The sequence below is a fragment of the Dendrobates tinctorius genome, unplaced genomic scaffold (assembly GCF_039654945.1).
Source record: "Dendrobates tinctorius isolate UK_male_01 unplaced genomic scaffold, ASM3965494v1 ptg000059l, whole genome shotgun sequence".
NCBI classification, from domain to species: Eukaryota; Metazoa; Chordata; class Amphibia; order Anura; family Dendrobatidae; genus Dendrobates; species Dendrobates tinctorius.
In genome coordinates, this window is record NW_027361727.1 from 8497287 (window position 1) to 8519509 (window position 22223).

The window sequence follows — 22223 nt, forward strand, 5'->3', positions numbered from 1 at the left end:
TTGAGGGGTCTATATGATAGAACATACCCAAAAGTGCCACCATTCTAAAAATCGCACCCCTGAAGGGGGGGCAAAACCACATTTAAGAAGTTTATTAACCCTTCAAGTGCTTCACAGGAATTTTTGGAATGTTTAAAAAAATGAACATTTATCTTTTTATCACAAATAATTTACTTCAGATCCTATTTGCTTTATTTGACCAAGGGTAACAGGAGAGATTGAACCCCAAAAGTTGTTGTACAATTTGTCCTGAGTACACCGATACCCCATATGTGGGGGTAAACCCCTGTTTGGGCGCATGGGAGAAAAAGGAAGGGAAGGAGCACCGTTTGACTTTTTCAACGCAGAATGGATGAAACTGAGATCAGATGCATTTTCTGCTTGGAGAGCCCCTGAGGTGCCTAAACAGTGGAAACCCCCCAATTCTAACTCCAACCCTAACCCCAACACACCCCTAACCCTAATTCCAACCCTAACCATAACTGTAACCAGAAACCTACCCCTAACCCTAATTCCAACCCTAACCCTAATCCCAACCCTAACTTTAGCCCCAACCCTAACCCCAACCCTAACCCTAACGGGGAAATGGAAGTAAATACATTTTTTTATTTTATTATTTTCCTAACTAAGGGGGTGATAAAAGGGGGTTTGATTTACTATTTATAGCAGGTTTTTATGTTTGGTGGCTGTCACACACTAAAAGTAGCTTTTTATTGCAAAAATAGTTTTTGCACCACCACATTTTGAGAGCTATAAATTTTTCCATAAGGTAAAACAAGCAAAAAAATAGCCTCACAGTGTCCTACTTATGATTCAGTTCATCTTGCAATGTAATGGGTCTCCTGCCAATATTCGTGACTTGCGACTTATCATAAGAAAGAAATTTTGGCGAGTCCCAAAAATAGATAAAATCCTCAAATTTATTTCAAATATTTTAAAAGATCATATAGGTTGAGGATACATCTCAAAGGTAAAACAAACAAAAAAATAGCCTCACCGTGTCCTATATTATGATTCAGTTCATCTTGCAATGTAGTGGGTCTCCTGCCAATAGTCGTGACTTGCGACTTATCATAAGAAAGAAATTTTGGCAAGTCCCAAAAATAGATAAAATCCTCAAATTTATTTCAAATATTTTAAAAGATCATTTAGGCTGGGGATAGCCAAAAGGAAGTGTGGTGAAAAGAATAAGAGGAGGGCTAAAAGGAGATGCATGGAAGAGAATTTTTCCCAGAGAGGAGAAACTTCTCAGGCCATTGTACAGCACGTACCTGTTGAGAAGACAGATGATCCCTGTACATCACCTTCTGGACATTCACCAGAGAAAAAGACCCTTAAAAAGGGGAAAAAGAGAGGGAACACATCTCCTGAAAAAGGAGATGAAATCCCAAATAAGAAAGGAAGAATGGTGGAATCTGAGAGTGGAAAAGATGTTACCTCTGAAATATGGTTTAGCTTATCAGCTAAAACCAGGAGCTCTCACTTATATCATGAGTGAGTTGAAAATCAAAGTTAGAGAGAACTTAAGAGAAAGAGGACATCGGACACCGAGACCACCACAAAGAGAAGGCGGAAGAGTGATAAATCCATCAATCAAGCTCCAGAATGTAAAGTCTATAGTCATTTAGTCACAGGTTACATCCATGCTTTATATAAAGTGTTCATTTATTTTACAAAATGTTACCTAATGACATAATCTTATCCCGTTCATCTTTCCGCGTACATCAGAGCTCTCCACCTTCTATACTTGGGGCTCTCCAGCCAGAACATGGTGGTAACCAGTTTCATCATGGTTCAAAGTTCATGATAGATTTTAAAAAATTGCCAATTTGTTGTAGCATTATACATGAGCACGACTGTAAGATCAATTGTTATTTCTTGTATCTGTATTCCGTTCTAGGTGTAATCGGTGCTCAGACCACCAGCCCTTCAGAGCAAGTGACTGCCTGTTTTTCCCTGGAGAGTTTCATCTTTACCAGGAAGCTTGGAGAAGGCGGCTTTGGCAAGGTGATGCTGGCAACACATCAACCCAGCGGACTTCAGTTGGCGGTCAAGATGGTTAAGAAGAGGACATTGTTGGAGAATTATAAAGACATCCTCCGCATAGAGAGATGTTCTGGAAATCACTGAAGACAGCAGATTCTTCACACATGCCTATGGCACCTTCCAGACAGCGGCAAGAGACTTCTCATGTTCTATAAATTTTTTCCTTTCTCTCATCATGTCCATTTGCTTCCATCAGATTGCAAATTTAATCTTTGCCAATGTGGTAGGGGCCGGGGATGAGGGGGTGGACCGCTGCTTACCAGACGAGACAAAGACGAGACGGAGACAGATTCCACTTGTAACAGTTCCGGATTTTTATTCACACGCACCGCAGCTTCTTTACAGCACTCTATCTGCAGGCCCGGGTACCTGCACCTTTGTTCCAGTCGAAGTAACGTCCCTCGCGGATCTTTTGCTGGGGCTGTCCTAGACCAATCTATCGCCAGCTCTTCACCTGCCTGAGGTCGTCGTCCAATCGGTACCCCCGGGGCCTCGTCTGTCCTGCGGATCAGGGCCAACCCCCTTGACTGTCTCTTCTCTGTCAGTCCCCTGGTTGAGCTCTTCCACTGTTTCCGGTCTTCTGTCCTGAGTCTTCCTTTCCTGAGCTCCTCCCGGGACCGGCCTGTCTGGAACCCCAACCAGCTCTATTTTTCCCCTCTCTCACTGGGGAATTCCCCTCTTGGGTCCCCCCATGACTAAGCGTTTTCTTGAGCCATAAGCTGATGTTCAGTCCTCAACTACTCTCCCCTGCCATCTTGTGGTCATTTCTCAGTACCACACCCTCCTATCTATCTTTCCCAGCTGTCACCCTTCTATCCTGTCAATCTCCGTCTCTGGTGCACAAACCGTCCTCTCCTACTGCCAGTCACGTCTGTCCGTCAAGTCACCTTCCCCACACTTGTGTAAATGAAGGGACCTTCTGCTGCATGCTCTGTGTGCCTGTATGCCCTGGGCACCATTACTGAAGGCTATCATTAGAGGATTTTGACTTCGTTTCACCCTGGACACCTCTCCAATGTGTGCAGACACAGAGACATGTCTTCTGGATCTACAGTATAGGTCCCAGAACCATAGTAAATGTTATCAGGATGGATAAAATCTGCATTATTTACCATCATTTTCCCTCCTCTCACACAGGACTATGTCTTTTATGCCATGGAATATCTGAGTGGTGGCGATTTGGCTGCATTTATCGATTCCAGAGGCCCCCTGGATGTCTGCACGACCAGGTAAGAGAGCAGCCGCTCTGTGATTTCTGTGGCCGCTGTCTCCCCTCATAGTTATTAGTGGTTCAGTAGAACAATTAATGCTGATAGGAGTTTTTTCTTCCTTTTTAGGTTCCTTGCAGCAGAAATCTTGAGTGGAATAGAGTTTCTCCACAGTCGGGGGATTATTCACCGGTAATAAAAGTCATTTCTTGTTTTATACATAGGGAAAGATTTACTGTGGGAAATAGTTAACTGTGCCAGAACTGTGGTGTTATTGGGCCAAAATTCTGGTGAACATGACGTGTACCACATTTATGAAGTCTTTTAGACACTTTTGGGGCTCACTTGAAGAGGGAACAAGGCTTTTATGGAAATGGGAATAGGTTGATAGAAATCCATGTGGCTTAGGCTGGTTTCACATTTGCGTTTTTTAGCGCTGGAAAAAAACGCATACCTGCGCATGCGTTTTTTCCCCTATATTTAACATGGGTGCGCATACCTGCGCGCTGGTAAGCGCATGTATGCGATTTTCATGCGCTGCGTTTTTTTGGGGTGTGCGTTGGTATTTTCCAGACGCAGCATGTTGCATTTTTTGGCCCTTGAAAAAAGCGCATGCGCACGTATGCGCACGTTTTGCGCTAAAAATGGCCATTATAGCCTATGGATGCGCATACGTGCGCACTGGCATGCGCAGGTATGCGTTTTTTTAGCGCTGCGTTTTTTTGGTGGTGTCCACTTGTTGTCCTAGTTATAATCTTCTAAAGTCAAAAAAAAAAAGTCTATATAAAGGAGGTGCCTGCCAAAACTCTGCCACTACTACACTGACAGATGGAAGAGCAGACAGTCAACCAAGAACCCATTATATCAGCGAAGAATGTGAGTATATTACATTATATGCCTGTCCTTTTAAATTATGTATGTACTAATGATTTTTATTATTTTTACATGCAGTATGTCTTCAGAATCAGAGTATTCCCCATCGCGGCAGGAATTGGCGCAAGCAGACCGTGAGGTGATTATTTTTGTGCATCTGGTAAGTATATCTGCTGCTTCTCCAAATCTCTTACGTTTTTTTCAACTTTTTTAAGACATCGTCATCATCCTCTTCTGTGGACGGGACTAGTGAGGGCGAAGAGCAGGAGCAGCGAAGCCAAGTCCCGGTGGTGATACGGAATGTAAGTATCAAATGATTTGTAATGTTCTTTATTTTTTATCTTCTATTTTTACTCTTTTTTATGTTTCTTTTTTTGTAACTTTTTATTCAATTTAAATTGGATTATTCTAATGAATGTGTTTTGTCTAGGTTCCACAACGAGATGAAGACGTGTACCTGGATAATGAGCAGCTCATCAGCCTGGTCCAGGAGCGTTCGCCGTTGTGGGACAGCCGTGACCGGCTGCACAAGGACATTGTGGTGACCCGGCGGCTATGGAATGAGGTGGCCGCAGCGTTGATGGATGGCTGGGACAGCGCCACAGCATCCTCCAAAAAGGCGTTTAGTGAGTATTTCCCTGCTCTGTATTGTGCTGCAGTGACTGTTGTCCTTGACGGCACTGTTGGGTTTCGTGCTAGGTGTATTCTAGCAGGAAACCCAACAGTGTCATCGGGGTCTACAGTGACTGCTTTGAGTATTGTATTGCTACATTGTGCCGCAGTGACTGTTGTCCTTGACGGCACTGTTGGGTTTTGTGCTAGGTGTATTCTAGCAGGAAACCCAACAGTGTCATCGGGGTCTACAGTGACTGCTTTGAGTATTGTATTGCTACATTGTGCCGCAGTGACTGTTGTCCTTGACGGCACTGTTGGGTTTCGTGCTAGGTGTATTCTAGCAGGAAACCCAACAGTGTCATCGGGGTCTACAGTGACTGCTTTGAGTATTGTATTGCTACATTGTGCTGCAGTGACTGTTGTCCTTGACGGCACTGTTGGGTTTCGTGCTAGGTGTATTCTAGCAGGAAACCCAACAGTGTCATCGGGGTCTACAGTGACTGCTTTGAGTATTGTATTGCTACATTGTGCCGCAGTGACTGTTGTCCTTGACGGCACTGTTGGGTTTCGTGCTAGGTGTATTCTAGCAGGAAACCCAACAGTGTCATCGGGGTCTACAGTGACTGCTTTAAGTATTGTATTGCTACATTGTGCCGCAGTGACTGTTGTCCTTGACGGCACTGTTGGGTTTCGTGCTAGGTGTATTCTAGCAGGAAACCCAACAGTGTCATCGGGGTCTACAGTGACTGCTTTGAGTATTGTATTGCTACATTGTGCCGCAGTGACTGTTGTCCTTGACGGCACTGTTGGGTTTCGTGCTAGGTGTATTCTAGCAGGAAACCCAACAGTGTCATCGGGGTCTACAGTGACTGCTTTGAGTATTGTATTGCTACATTGTGCCGCAGTGACTGTTGTCCTTGACGGCACTGTTGGGTTTCGTGCTAGGTGTATTCTAGCAGGAAACCCAACAGTGTCATCGGGGTCTACAGTGACTGCTTTGAGTATTGTATTGCTACATTGTGCCGCAGTGACTGTTGTCCTTGACGGCACTGTTGGGTTTCGTGCTAGGTGTATTCTAGCAGGAAACCCAACAGTGTCATCGGGGTCTACAGTGACTGCTTTGAGTATTGTATTGCTACATTGTGCCGCAGTGACTGTTGTCCTTGACGGCACTGTTTTTTTTTTATCAACAGTGGACAAAGTCCAAACACGTTGGCGTTCGATCAAGGACCGCTTTAACAGTGATGTTCGTGCTGAGGGCCAGGTTCGCAGTGGATCTGCGTCAAGGACCAGAACTAGATACCGTCACTATCACGCGTTGCAGTTCCTAAGACCGGTCCTTGCCACGAGATCGTAAGTATTATAAATTTTGGGTTTTTATTTTTATTAATCTGTGTTTTTCTAATCCACAGCTGATGCTTCTTGTAAAGGCATGGTAGTAATGATTTTCCTTTCTTCAACAGCACCTGGAGCAGCACCCTGCAACCTGGCCCTGGAGCGGTCCTTCCTCGGACGTCCTCTGACCCGTCCCAGCCATCCGACAGCCAGGAAGCACCTTGCAGGTCAACCACACACACAGCTGGTGACCAGGAAGCTGGGCCATCAGGTGTTCCCCTGTCCCAGGTCTCTGCCACTGGTTATGCGGGCACTACCCGCCAGCGGCAGAGGGCCTTGGACAGGAATGTCTTGCCTGAGTTTATGCATTTGAGCGAGACATTTAATTCCAGCCTCAAGTCACTGTCCGACAGAGTTGAAAGCGGTTTTGCACTCATGGAACGTGGTTTTAACCACTTTGAACACCGCTTCAATTCTGTAGAACAGCGCCTTGACCGTCTGGAGGCCGACCTCAACAGACCAGCACACCATTTTTTTAGTAAGATTGAAAAGGGCATGGCTGAACACCTTAGTCCTGATCAACAGCTGAATGTGCTGCAGGCCTGCAACAATGCTTTCTTGCAGGCTATGCAGCATAATCGGTACGGTCAGCAGTCAGTGGTGTCCTTTCCACCTGTGCCACCATTGACTCGCTTCACCTCACTACCGACTTGTGCTGCATACCACTGCACGGACACCTCTATTCAAAGCCAGGTCACCCACCGTTACACCACCACAAGTATGAGTGCAGCTGGTCACTTCACCGACACCACCATGGCAAGCGCTGCTCCTGTCTGGAGCACCACCGCCACTCCCATGCATGCGTGGAGCTCAGCCACCACTAGGCAAACATGGAACAGCCCTGCCGCTACAACAACATGTAGTAGCCCTGCCACCACCACTCTGCAAACCTGGACCATCACTGCCGCCACCAGTCCTCCTGCAAGGACGAGCACTGACAACGAAGAGCAGCAGCAGCAGCCACCTCAGCAGCAGCAGCCACCTCAGCAGCAGCAGCCACCTCAGCAGCAGCCACCTCAGCAGCAGCAGCAACCACCTCAGCAGCAGCAACCACCTCAGCAGCAGCAACCACCTCAGCAGCAGCAGCCACCTCAGCAGCAGCCGCCACCTCAGCAGCAGCCGCCACCTCAGCAGCAGCAGCCGCCACCTCAGCAGCAGCAGCAGCCACACCTGCAGACGGGGGACCTACACTCAATATTTGCCCCTAGTTCAAGGCGAAATCTATCAAGGCGGGCATTGGGCCAAAGTCGGTCCAGGCACACAAGCCTACGGCGACATGCCATTACAACTAATGTACCTGAACAGATTTCCTCTCCTCCAAGTGTTCCTAGTTTAATTCCCTTAACTGGACTACCTTCCCCCACAAGTTTTGTTGCCCCTTCCCCTCAAACACCGTCTTCAACAGCAAGTGTTGCATATTCCCTGCACACCCCCAAATTGAAACCATCTGCCCCCAAACGCCGGAAAAAATAATTTTTTGGTTTATTTTTGTGATAAAAAATAAATTTACATTTGTGGTTCACCATTACTAAGTTTCATTAATGTTGTTTGCGCCGCTCACACACACTGATGGGTAAATACATGTTAAAAACCAACCCAAGGCCTAGTATAGTCATATGTGAAATAATACACGGACTAGTATAGTCATACCAAGGCCTAGTGTAATAACTCGAGTTTTACCAACTTGGATCTGGTTTCATGAAAAACAAACTGTTGAAACTTGTCTTAAAAATGTTTCTTTCTAGTTTCACCAGTTTGTTTTTTGTGAAACAAGATGCTAGTTGTTAAAAATCGAGTTATTACAGTAGGCCTTGGTATGACTATACTAGGCCGTGGTATTTCACATATGACTATACTAGTAGGCCCAAGGCCTACTATACTCATATTTGAAATACCACGGCCTAGTATAGTCATTCCAAGGCCTAGTGTAATAACTCTAGTTTTACCAACTAGAATCTGGTTTCATGAAAAACAAACTGTTGAAACTTGTCTTAAAAATAAGTTTCTTTCTAGTTTCACCAGTTTGTTTTTTGTGAAACAAGATGCTAGTTGTTAAAAATCGAGTTATTACAGTAGGCCTTGGTATGACTATACTAGGCCGTGGTATTTCACATATGACTATACTAGTAGGCCCAAGGCCTACTATACTCATATTTGAAATACCACGGCCTAGTATAGTCATTCCAAGGCCTAGTGTAATAACTCTAGTTTTACCAACTAGAATCTGGTTTCATGAAAAACAAACTGTTGAAACTTGTCTTAAAAATAAAGTTTCTTTCTAGTTTCACCAGTTTGTTTTTTGTGAAACAAGATGCTAGTTGTTAAAAATCGAGTTATTACAGTAGGCCTTGGTATGACTATACTAGGCCGTGGTATTTCACATATTACTATACTACTAGCCCAAGGCCTACTATACATACTCATATTTGAAATACCACGGCCTAGTGTAGTCATTACAAGGCCTAGTGTAATAACTTTATTTTTACCAACTAGAATCTGGTTTCATGAAAAGCAAACTGTTGGTTTCAAGTTTCACCCGTTTGTTTTTCGTGAAACAAGATCCTAGTTGGCAAAAATTGAGTATGCCTTGTTATGACTATACCAAGCCGTGGTATTTCACATATGACTATACTAGTAGGCCCAAGGCATACTATACTCATATTTGAAATACCACGGCCTAGTATAGTCATTCCAAGGCCTAGTGTAATAACTTGTAAGTTGGAATGGAGCAGATTACATTCATCCACTCAATGCTGACTTGTATTCCCCATGGACTTTCATTGGGGTTGGGTTTTGAGGGTTGTGTTTTGAGAAAATCACATACTTTGTTTTCAACTAGTTGCACAATTTTCTCTTGAAAAAAAATGGTTTCCTGATTCATGGCCTGCAGCTTTGCTCGTTCCAATATATTTCACGCAGACTAGCAATGCTGCATTTTAACTCATATGTGTATTTACCTGCCCAGGTGTGTGAACATCATAAAATTCAGTTATACATGGGAAGTTTTTTATTAAATTGGAGTTTAAAAAATATAGTGCACTCAGTAATGGTATCAAATAAGGTTTTTTATTACCATAAACAAAAACATTACACCATTTCATCTTGCCAGTGCACCCGTCCTACATCAGAAATAAAGTAGGCCGCAAATTGGTCCCTCATTTGGCCAACTTCAACGGATGACCTGAGAGTGTGCTGAGTGAATTCAGGCAATGGGTTAGGAGCATCATCGTCCAGTTCAAAGGTCGGGTGCTCTTTAGCCATCACAAAGTTATGTAGAACCATACAGGCCTTCACCACCTCATCGACTGTTTCAAGTTTAAGATTAATGGCCGTGCCCAGAATTCGCCATCTGGAAACAAGAATCCCAAAAGCACACTCGACAGTTCTTCTGGCCCTGGTCAGCCTGTAATTAAATATTTTTTTGGTGTGGTCCAAGTCCCGGCTGGAGTAGGGTTTCAGTAAGTTTCCGCACATTTGAAAAGCCTCATCGCCAACCATTACAAAGGGCAGTGGCGGAGCTTCGGTGTGAGGAAGAGGCCGTGGCATAGGGAAATTAAATTGGTTGCCATACAACCTACGGCCCATGTCTGAGTTTTTAAAAGCCTGTGAGTCATTACCACGGCCAAATGCTCCAATGTCCACTGCTACAAACATACATCCGGCATCCGCAATCGCAATGAGTACTATTGAAAAGTACTTTTTGTAATTATAGTACTCAGATCCCGTTCTTTGGGGTTTGATGATCCGTATGTGTTTACCATCAACAGCTCCCAAACAGTTGGGAAAATTGCATACTGTCCAGAATTTGTCAGCAATTTCCATCCACTTTTCAGCGGTGGGCAGGGGCATAAATTCTGGGCAAAGAACATTCCAGAGAGCCCGGCAGGTGTCAGCAACAATTCCAGACAAGGTAGAGATTCCAATACGGTACTTGAAGTGTAGTGAAGATAGGGTTTCTCCAGTCGCCAGGAATCTGTGAACAGACAAAGAAGTAAAATTAATATTTATGTATATTATTTTAAAAAACTATAAAATAAAATATTAGTACATTCACGAAAACTAATTACCCACGGTTTTGAATACTAAATTTAAAAAAAACCCAGCAGACCGCACCCCTTGGTTTTTAAAACATACCGTAATGTCACCAGTAGCCGTTCCTCAGGAGGAATCGCACGACGGAGCTGTGTGTCCTGTCTCCGGATGGATTGTTGGACACGAGCAAGCAAATCCATGAAACTTTCGTGGGACATCCTGATATAATCTGTAAATTTCTCCGGGTTTGCCTGGAGCTCGCTGTAGAGGGTGTGGTATGCCCCACGGCTCTCCCGGAGTTCAACAATCGGATGTATCCACATACGCCGCCGTCTTCGCTGCCTCTCTCTCTTCCTTTGTTCATGGCAAGCAACTGCATACGCCTGAGCCATCGCGATGTCCAAATCCAAGTTGAAGTGAAAACTCTTCCAGCGCAGATCCATGGTCACGAGAAGAATCAAGCAAATGTGAAGAATACTGTAGACAGGGTCTATATATTAACATACCACACCCACAATGAAGTCCCATTGGTCTTGTGTGTTGTTGAATGGTTGTTTTTTCATTTTTGTGGGTTTTTTCCAAAATCTGTAAAAAAACGCAAACGCACAAAAAACGCATACAAACGCGCAAAAACGCTGCGTTTTTTTCCTGCATGCGCATAAAAATGCTTGAAAAAAACACAGCGTTTGTATGCATTTGTATGCGTTTTTTTAATGCGTTTTTTTGCGGGAAAAACGCGCTGCAAAAAAAAGCAAGTGTGAAACTAGCCTTACAATGTCACAACGTGCAACTAAACTGTAATCAGAGTTTTGTAAAAATTATTGGCTCTAAGTAATGAAAATAGTGGTGTAACATCAGACAAAAGTCTCTGAAGATGCTCCTAATGTATCAAATAAGGAAATGGTAGCACTCAATTGCATCAAGGCATATCAAATATGAAATATATGAAATACGAATAGCATAATGACGTTGGTGAATGGGCTCCCATCTTTTGGCCAAATTTTGTGCTAAGTATCTCATATGTTTTTTCTAGATTACAAAAGCCATTATGCTATTCGTATTTCATATATTTCATATTTGATATGCCTTGATGCAATTGAGTGCAACCATTTCCTTATTTGATATGTAAGCTGTTTTTTGGTATGCACCTATTCAGACTAGTTCTAGATGTGCCGTCGGTTTTTTCTGTCATTTGTATGTTAGCTTTCTGACTGAGCACTCTGCCCTTCATCAAGCTGTGATTTTAATTACATGCAATCACATTTTGGTTCCTATCTTACAGGCTAAATACAGGCTTTACCATGTTATTAGCCAGAGGTTAGTTCACACTAGGCAGTTAGAATAGGGACCCGTTCAATGAGATCACCTTCACGTTGGTGAATGGACTCACATCTTTTGGCCAAATTTTGTGCTAAGTATCTCATATGTTTTTTTTAGATTACAAAAGCCATTATGCTATTCGTATTTCATATATTTCATATTTGATATGCCTTGATGCAATTGAGTGCAACCATTTCCTTATTTGATATGTAAGCTGTTTTTTGGTATGCACTATTCAGACTAGTTCTAGATGTGCCGTCAGATGCTTCTAATGTGTCACACAGCCACTGTGATGAATTTGGCGCATTTGCAGACAGCCTGGTATATGTCAACACAAGATAGGATTAGTGAATCTGCCCCCAGTGTATAGTGAGTGGTCCTGTGAAGCCCCCACAGCAACCCAAGCACTACAGCTGATCTATGTCTGACTCACAGAACTATTTTTCTTTCTCTTTTTAAGGGATTTAAAACCAGATAACATTCTTCTGGACGGTGATGGACACGCTAAGATTGCTGATTTCGGCCTTGCTGCTATGAATGTATTTGGCTCTCAGAAGATCAGAGTCTTTTATGGCACTAAATAAATTAATAAACCAGTTTACTGTGTACTGGGGCTTCTTGACTTGAGAGGTAGCTATCAACCAAATGATCTTTTGGCCGACATGTCATATGTATGGGGGCTTAGGTGTGAAAAAACACTACCAGTAACCATGGACCACGGTAGTTTTCTCTCTCCCAGGATGAACAATGTACTAACTTACTCTTCTAATCTTATATTTCCACAGATGATTCATCGAGAGCCCTTTAATTACACGGTCGACCTGTTCACTTTTGGGGTCATAGTCTTCCAAATGGCCACAAGATCTCACCCGTTTTACTACGGTCCGTGTGATAAATGTGATAAACCTTGTTATCCGTACACCATGGATTCTCAGATCAGGGATGTCATAAAGAGAGTGAGTAAATAGACATTTATACCTGGGGACATAGGAAGGATAGAAAAGTCAGGAGATTTGATAATACACCGTATATTTCATCACCACTGTGTTGGTATTTCAGATTTATGCAATAGAAGGAATTGGGACAACGCTGGATCCCCAGGACAGCCTCTCCTATATGTACAGTGTTCTTATCTACAGGCCAGTTTATACAGTAAAGAGGCTGCGGTGCTCACCAAAACCTCTTCACACAGCTAATCCTCAGGATTATTGGGTATCGGCCCAAGACTGATCGACTACTGATGGCCTATCCTGTACCATCCCGTCCTGTACTATCCTGCAACATCCTATCCTGTACCATCCTGCCCTGTACTACCCTATCCTGTCCTGTGCCATCCTGTCCTGTACCATCCTATCCTGCACTATCCTGTCCTGTACCATTCCATTCTGTACTATCCTGTAACATCCTGCCCTGTACTACCCTATCCCGTCCAGTATTATCCTCCGATGCTGTCCTGCCCTATCCTGTCCTGTCCTATCATATTTGTTTCTAGCAATGGTTGTTTTAAGAAAATCAGCTTTCTATAAGAAAGTGAGAAAATAATTCTGTTACTGCTGTTTTTCCTGAGATTATTTATATTATTACTTGTGATATAATAATGGTTCTTCTATATTTGCAGCTCTTGTGTAAATCACCAGAGAAGAGGCAGGTTGTTTGCAGCAATCTAAAAGAACATCTATTCTTCTCGCCCATAAACTGGGAGGAATTAGAGGTGGGAAGGTCCCGTCCACCATTTACAATGACACCTGTAAGTGCCCAGCGTTCTTTTATTATAATGTCACCTCCTCGTCTGTATAATGTGATAATATATGTAAGAAATACTCAAATAATGAGTAACAATCCTACGTAGTGTAGGCCAGAATGTGTTTATCCTCCCCTGCTGGTAAATGGGTGGAATTACAGAATGTGGAGGATGGACAGGCTTTTACATATTTCTCAAAAGTGTAATTATTGTCCCCAATTCTTCAGAAGGCCACTTAGTGACTAATTTGGATACGTTAGTCTGTGTTCACACTGTGCATTTTTTTCCTACGAAAAAGAACCATAATGCTCTGGACATTTTTGGGGTAAAAACATAACAAAAGTATGCATTATTGTTGACACTGAGTAAAAAGAACCCAATGTGGTTGCAACATGTGAACACAGCTTTATGGTGCAGTTGTAGCAGATGTGGATACCGCAGATTGCCAGGCAGCACCAGGAGTTGACTTGTTCTCAAGGGGCAGGTAACGATGAATCATGGTGATTATCGGCAATCTGCACACGGTTACCACGGCTCATCCACAATCTGTACAGGTGCCCTCGAGAGGGGACGGATATAACTATATACCTAATTGATTAACCAGACTGATTTGTCTTTCTTCTATAGATCCCAGTTATGAAAACCAGCAAACAAATTGAATTTGCACCAAGTGATGTCTGACACTGAAGCTCAGAAACCACCTATAACCCCGGAGGACCAGCGGCTGTTCTGTGGCTTCTCCTACATGAGCAAGCGGTGGAAGAGCATTAACAGCCGCAGCAATGGAAATATAACGCAGCCCCCTCCCCCAATACCTGACTACTGGCTCAACACAAATCCACTATCCGGTGTAAGAGAACCTTGTTACCCATTCCAGCTCACTTCATTTCACATAACCATCATATTTCTCAGCTTCGCTATCAAATAATTGACAGTGTACCTTTGGCTAGACGAGGAGGCAAGAGGATACAAAGATTAAAGGAAAGAGAGGCTTATTGGATTTTTGTTCTTCAAACGTTGGAACCTTATGGCCTTAATAGGGAGTATGAGGATTTTTACTGATTTTCCTTTTCTTCACTTCTATTATGATGTCATGGAGTTTGTGTGCCCTTATCTTCTTGTAATGGGGAGCACTATATTTACCTTGTTTGTATGTATGTATAGATATTTGCGTGTTAATATGTGTGTACATGTGATTGCCATTCATGTATATGCGCATTTGTATGTTTTTCCCATGTAACATATTATGTAGATCATATCTGTATGTATATGTGTCCCCTATATATGTATATATTCATTTATATATTATAGAAAAAATAATCTCTTTTGTATTTTTCTTTTACAGACCTAATTGTGGAAGTAAAGGGGGCTTCACACATAGCGATATCGCTAGCAATATCGCTAAAGCATCACCGATTTTGTGACGCAGCAGCGATATTGCTAGCGATATCGCTACATGTGATACTTACCTCTGACCGGCTCCCCCCCTGGTTATCGCTGATCGCGCGAGAACGTCCTGGGCCGTTTCTCGTTGGCAGCTTTCTGCTGGCGCCGACGAGCGACACGTGGACGCGGGCGGAAGAAGACATCATCGCCGCGTCTGACAGGTAAGTAACGACCGCTACTGCGTCGCTGCTGAGATCTGCCTGTTTGGCAGCTCACTGGCGACCATTTAGCGATGCACCAGCGATCCTAACCGGGTCATATTGTGGTCAGGATCGCTGGTGCATCGCTAAATGTAACGGGGCCCTAAGGTACTCACCTTCGGTCCTTGATTTCTTTTACTTGGTGATTTTTCCTTCTCTTCCTTTTTTCCCCCTTTCCCTTACGGTTTACATATTTATTCTGAACATTAATTTTCCAACAAGTTTTATACACATATATGGGATATGCACGTCTAGATATTTCTATTCCTTTTTTACAGTCGGTCCATATTTTTTTGTGTGTATACATATGGATTATTACATGAATATCATGGCAGTCATTTGGTTTTATTTAATACTATTTTATTATGTGGCAATATAGGCGGTTTTTATTCCCCTTTACATGATATGATATCGGGAGATTTAGTCTCTATTTAATATGCTCCACTTCCTTCTTTCATTATGACTAGCGCCTGCGCCATAGCGATCACTACTTTATTCCAATTCATCACTATGCCTCTATGCCACACCTCCGGTCCCGGACATATTATGCCCCACTTCCGTCCTCTGTGACGGTCTGCACATGCGCGATATTGGCGCCATTGGGCGCCTGTTATTACCTATTCTGCGCAAACACGATATTGGCGCCATTGGGCGTCTGTTATTTCCCCAGCTGTACCGCATTTGTCAGCCACACAGCATATAAAAAAGACATTGGTTCCGGATAACACACACACTCATCACAGGCGGCGGCGCAGCCCCCTTTTGACCGCAATTCCCTGATTCAGGTTTGTTAATATTAGCTATACATAGCTTTTGATAGAATATGTCTGCACCGCTCCTTTCTGTTACACTTTGATACTTACTGAGTCTTTTACTTTTCTTTCTCCCGGTTTTTGTTTAGAACTTTGAAATTCCAACATATAACCACACAGGTACTTATATCTTTTTTACTTGCTCTTTGCACAATTTTCTACGGTACCTTAGGGCTGCATTAGGCTTTAATTTATCTATGGCATTTGATAATTCCTTTTTTTCTTCCTTTTTTTACAGCATGTGTTTAATGATTTACTGTGATGATTTGTTCTGATGATGGATTCCTAATTTTATTTTTGTTAATGCACTGCTCATTTTGGTCAAATGTCCTCTTTCCTGTATTTTTTTTCATTTATATAGTATGTCAGTCAATGACTCTGCATTTATTTCACAGATCATGTTCTTAGAAAGAATCTCTAATTTTATTTATTATGTTTTATTCAGATAACATCCTTGATAAAGGCCAGTTCGGCCAAAACGTTGGGTACTGTGTGACTGACATTTAATTATCACAATAAACTTGCATATTCAAAAATCTATTTTTTGTAGCCTCAGGTTTTATTTTACTATACTATTTACTGGCTCAGGAAGGCGTGGACCTGGGTGTGGTCAGAAGAAAGAGGCAGGGTCTGTAGGAATCCCACCCCCGAGTTCTTCTATCTTCTCTGTTACATATAAATCTCCTGCATTCTCATCTGGCTGGCAGGCTACTTGAAGATGTAGGACCATCAAATTACAGGACGGCATGGTGGCACAGTGATTAGCGCTGTCAGCGAGCAGCGAGGTGGTCCTGGGTGTAAATCTGGGACTCCATCTGCACAGAGTTTGTATGTTCTCCCCGTGTCCATGTGGGTTTTCTCCGAGTACTCCGGTTTCCTCCCACAACTCTCCTTGGTAGCCGGCTCCCCTTCAATCCACCGTGATGATGCTTGTGCTACTTCGATTCAGGGTCTGATATTCCCTGCCCGCGATGAACCCTGCTATGTGTCTAGCTTATATGCAACTTTGATATTCAGGAACCTGCACTTTAGCGGGTCAGTTTCTGTTAAGACCTTTGATCTAAGTAATTTACAGTCGTATACTTAGGTGTAAATATCCCCTCCCCCCCCTTATTCCTTGCCTCCTACGTTTGTATGTCTGTTTTCTTGATGTATTATTAATCTACTCTGCACTGTTTGCGGAATTGATGTGTTTTCCTGTTTAACTATGTAAAAACTTTCATGTAAAATTTCAATAAATATGATTTTGGAACCCCCAAGCGCTTCACAGAAGTTTATAACGCAGAGCCGTGAAAATAAAAAATAATTTTTTTTCCACAAAAATAATTATTTTAGCCCCAATTTGTTATTTTCCCAAGGTTAACAGGAGAAATTAGACCTCCAAAGTTGTGCAATTTTTCCTGATTACGCTTATACCCCACATGTAGGGGTAATCCACTGTTTGGGCACACGTAGGGGCTCGGAATGGAGGAAGCACGGTTTGACATTTGAATGCAAAATTGGCTGGAATAAATGGTGGTGCCATGTCGTGTTTGGAGACCATGTGATGTGCCTAAACAGTGGAAACCCCTCAATTCTAACTCTAACCCCAACACACCCGTAACCCTAATTCCAACCCTAATCATAACCCTAACCACAACGCTAACCCCAACACACCCCTAACCCTAATCCCAACTCTAATCCTAAACACAACCCTAACCCTAATTACAACCCTAACCCTAATCCCAACCCTAATTCCAACCCTAACCCTAATTACAACCCTAACCTTATTTCTAACCCTAACCCTATTTCTAACCCTAACCCTAATTCCAACACTAATGGAAAAACAAAAATATTTTCTTTATTTTACTATTTGTTTCTACCTATGGGGGTGATAAAGGGGGGTTTATTTACTTTTTTCATTTTGATCACTGTGAGAGTTTATTACAGTGATCAAAATAAATGAATGTCTGGCGGGTTTACTGCGCATGCGCTCGCCATTTTACAAGATGGCAGCGCCCATGATCCGGAACGGTGGGACACTGGGATGGCCAGAGGGACATAAGAGGTACCAGTGGGTGAGGGGGGATCAGAAGGTGGGGGAGCGGAGGGAAGGGTATAGCAGATGATGACAGCGGCGGCCGATCGGCGCCGTCAATCGGTAGGGGGGTCTGATCGGTGTCTCCAGCCATGCAAAAGAGGAGGAAAAAATATTCAGCCTACCGTTCATCAGTGTCCATATAGTCCATACGCGATCTGATGCCAGGAGATGTCAAGTGCGGTTCAACTGGCGCTATAAATCCAAAGGAAGAAAAGAGGGGGTCTCCAGCACCAAAATTAGTGAAAAAAGATTAAACTCATATTTATTAGGAAGGTTTTAAAATCATATTAATAAGCCACCATGACAGGCAAGGCTACTTATGCGTTTCAGACAGATATTACATGTCCTTAGTCATAGGTATATCTTATCAAAACTAGGATGTCTATTGTGATTTATGGTTTATTGCTGTTTTTGCATGTATTCATTTATGTCTGCAAACATATATTTCTTATTTATATGTTAGCTTAACAACATTAACTGCTTAGGTCTGAATAGGGTGGAGCTAATTACCTGAAACTGGGTGTTCACTTTGCAGTCTCCTCATGTGTTCATTTATTTAAGCTTCCTAGTTTTGATAAGCTATACCTATGACTAAGGACATGTAATATCTGTGAAATATTACAATCGCTCTGATTGGCTGTTTCACTTTCAACAGCCAATCAGAGCGATCGTAAACATGGGGGGCTAAGCCACCCCCTTGGGGTGAAGTAGAAAGGGTCCTGTGTGTGCGGGTCGGGTGACCTTTCAGTGACCCCGGTCACCCGACCCGCAGGGGGGCTATGAATTCATGACGCCACATAGGCGTCATGGGTCGGATTGGCACCAACTTTCATGATGCCTACGTGGCGTCAAAGGTCGGGAAGAGGTTAAGGATCTTCATTCCAAATTTTTCCTTCCAAGATTAACATCATAGGGGCTGCATTATGGCTGCTAACAGAGATAACTAATAATTGCATTATCCTTACCGGAATCTGCTTGTTATAAGCAATGGTTTGCAAAGAGTTGAGCTGTGCAGGTGGAGCTACTCCGGAGACGGCTGGAAAAACGGTTACATGTTGTTGACCAGGCAGAAAGAAGGGGCGATTCTGAACAATTAACCATTTGGAGAACAGAAAATTCCAAACACATGAATAAAAGGAGAAGGGCAACTTATGACACCTACTGGCAATAGCCGGAACAGCACTTAAAAATATCTAGCTGCACAGAATGGGCAGAACAAGGCGCATGTTAGTTAATGATCTTCCTGGCGGCACAACAACAGCAGAGATATTCTGTATTGGTCCCTGACTTTTGATCACTGTGATAGATCCTTTCAAAGTGATCAAAAGTCCAATATTTGTCATCCTCCTAGTCAGATTAAATTAGTTTTTTTTTGTTTTTAATTTTATAATTTTGATTTCTTTCTTTCTTTGCTTTTAGCCAGGGCTTAGGGATAACTCCTTATGGTTGGGGATAGGGTTGGGTTTAGGGTTAGAGTTGGGCTAGGGTTGGAGTTAGCATTAGGGTTGGGCTTAGGGTTAGGTTCATTCAAAAGTTTAAAAAAATAATAAAATTAAAAAAAATATTACTATTACATTAGGTCTGCTATTGTTATATTACATTAGTTCTTATTGTTAGGCATTCATATAAAATAAAATGATGGCATGCAGAACGGTTACCGAGGCGCAGCGGTACACCCTGCTTTGCTCCGTTAGTTTCGTGAGTCAAACGAAATCTGATTCTGATGCAGTAGAGTTTTCAGACAGTGATGGCCCCTCTTCCTCCACAAGATCCCACAGCCTGATGGTGTTAGATTTAGTGGTCACTGCTGAATCATCAGAGGCAGGGCCTGGAATAAAATTAGATGTCACCAATTTTACCCCCAAACCCCCCAAATCCTTTCATTCCATTCCTGGATCCAATCCCCACAAGAAATGACCCCACCTACAATCTCCTTAACAAATTGAGACCCCCAATTTCCCTCCTAAAAGAATCTTTCCTAAATTCCTATATCCAGAGCAAAATGTTGCAGTCAACGACTCCTTCATGAATTTCAAGGGCCATCTAATTTACAAAGATAGGGACAGCCAAATTAACCCACCAAACTGCCCCCTGACAATTAGCATCCCAGGTAAAAAAAAAAAATATCTGGGAACTAATGACACCATTTCTTCTCCAAGGATACCACATGTACACTGACAATTACTACAAAAACTAGTGCAATAAAATTTGAGCTGTGTTCCTTAGAATGTAAAAAAAAAAATTATGAACGTGACAGTGAAAAAAATGCAAATTGTAATTTTTCAAGCTTGTGTTGCATAAAACTGCAAAAAAAACTACTCACTACCTCACTAGACTCTATAGCGACAGGGTCTGTTCCACAGGACTGGCACATAGCAAATGTGGTACCAATATTCAAAAAGGGCTCTAAAAGTGAACCTGGAAATTATAGGCCAGTAAGTCTAACCTCTATTGTTGGTAAAATATGTGAAGGGTTTCTGAGGGATGTTATTCTGGATGATCTCAATGAGAATAACTGTGTAACGCCATATCAGCATGGGTTTATGAGGAATCGCTCCTATCAAACCAATCTATTCAGTTTTTATTAAGAGGTAAGCTATAGACTGGACCAAGGTGAGTCATTGGATGTGGTATATCTTGATTTTTCCAAAGCGTTTGATACCGTGCCACACAAGAGGTTGGTACACAAAATGAGAATGCTGGGTCTGGGGGAAAATGTGTGTAAATGGGTAAGTAACTGGCTTAGTGATAGAAAGCAGAGGGTGGTTATAAATGGTATATTCTCTAACTGGGTCGCTGTGACCAGTGGGGTACCGCAGGGGTCGGTGTTAGGACCTATTCTCTTCAACATAATTATTAACAATCTGGCAGAAGGTTTGCACAGTAAAATATCGATATTTGCAGATGATACAAAACTATGTAAAGCAGTCAATACAAGAGAAGATAGTATTCTGCTACAGATGGATCTGGATAAGTTGGGAACTTGGGCCGAAAGGTGGCAGATGCATTTTAACAATGATAAATGTAAGGTTACACACATGTGAAGAAGGAATCAATATCACCATTACACACTGAACGGGAAACCACTGGGTAAATCTGACATGGAGAAGGACTTGGGGATCCTAGTTAATGATAAACTTACCTGGAGCAGCCAGTGCCAGGCAGCGGCTGCCAAGGCAAACAGGATCATGGGGTGCATTAAAAGAGGTCTGGATACACATGATGAGAGCATTATACTGCCTCTGTACAAATCTCTGGTTAGACCGCACATGGAGTACTGTGTACAGTTTTGGGCACCGGTGCTCAGGAAGGATATAATGGAACTAGAGCGGGTACAAAGGAGGGCAACAAAATTAATAAAGGGGATGGGGGACTACAATACCCAGAGAGATTAGCAAAATTAGCATTATTTAGTCTAGAAAAAAGACGACTGAGGGGCGATCAAATAACCATGTATAAGTATATAAGGGGACAATACAAATATCTCTCCGAGGATCTGTTTATACCAAGGAAGGTGACGGTCACAAGGGGGCATTTTCTGCGTCTGGAGGAGAAAAGGTTTTTCCACCAACATAGAAGAGGATTCTTTACTGTTAGGGCAATGAGAATCTGGAATTCCCTGCCTGAGGAGGTGGTGATGGCGAACTCAGTCGAAGGGTTCAAGAGAGGCCTGGATGTCTTCCTGGAGCGTAACAATATTGTATCTTACAGTTATTGTTAGGTTCTTTAGAAGGACGTAGATCTGGGGATTTATTCTGACAGAATTGTATAGGCTGAACTGGATGGACTAATGTCTTTTTTCGGCCTTACTATGTTACTATGTTAGATAAATAAATTAGAGGGTATAATTAGCAAAATAAAGATTTATGTTCATTTCCTGTTGCTCTTGAACCACACAGGTTCTATGCCTGGGTGGCGAGCATTTTTATTGGTATATGGTCTCCCATCCTGGTATGTGCTGCCCCCCTCCTACCCTGGTATGCATGGCACCCCTTCATCCCTATCCTGCTATGCATGGTACCCCTCATCCCTATAATCGAATGCATGACCCCCTCATCCCTATCCTGGTATGCATGGTACCCATTCAACCCTATCCTGCTATTGATGGCCCCCTCATCCCTCTCCTGGTATGCATGGTACTCCTTCATCCCTATTCTGGTATGTATGGTCTCCTCACACCCAATCCTGGAATGCATGATCCCCTCACCCTCCAATCCTTGTATGCATGATTCCCTCATCCCCCAATCCTGGTATGCATGGTCCCCTCACCCCCCTATCCTTGTATGCATGGTCCCCTCACCCCCCAATCTTTCTATGCATGGTCCCATCACCCCCCAATCCTGGTATACATGGTCTCCTCATTCCCAATCCTGGTATGCATGGTCCTCTCACCCCCCTATCCTGGTATGCATGGTCCCCTCACCCCCCCTATCCTGGTATGCGTGGTCCCCTCAT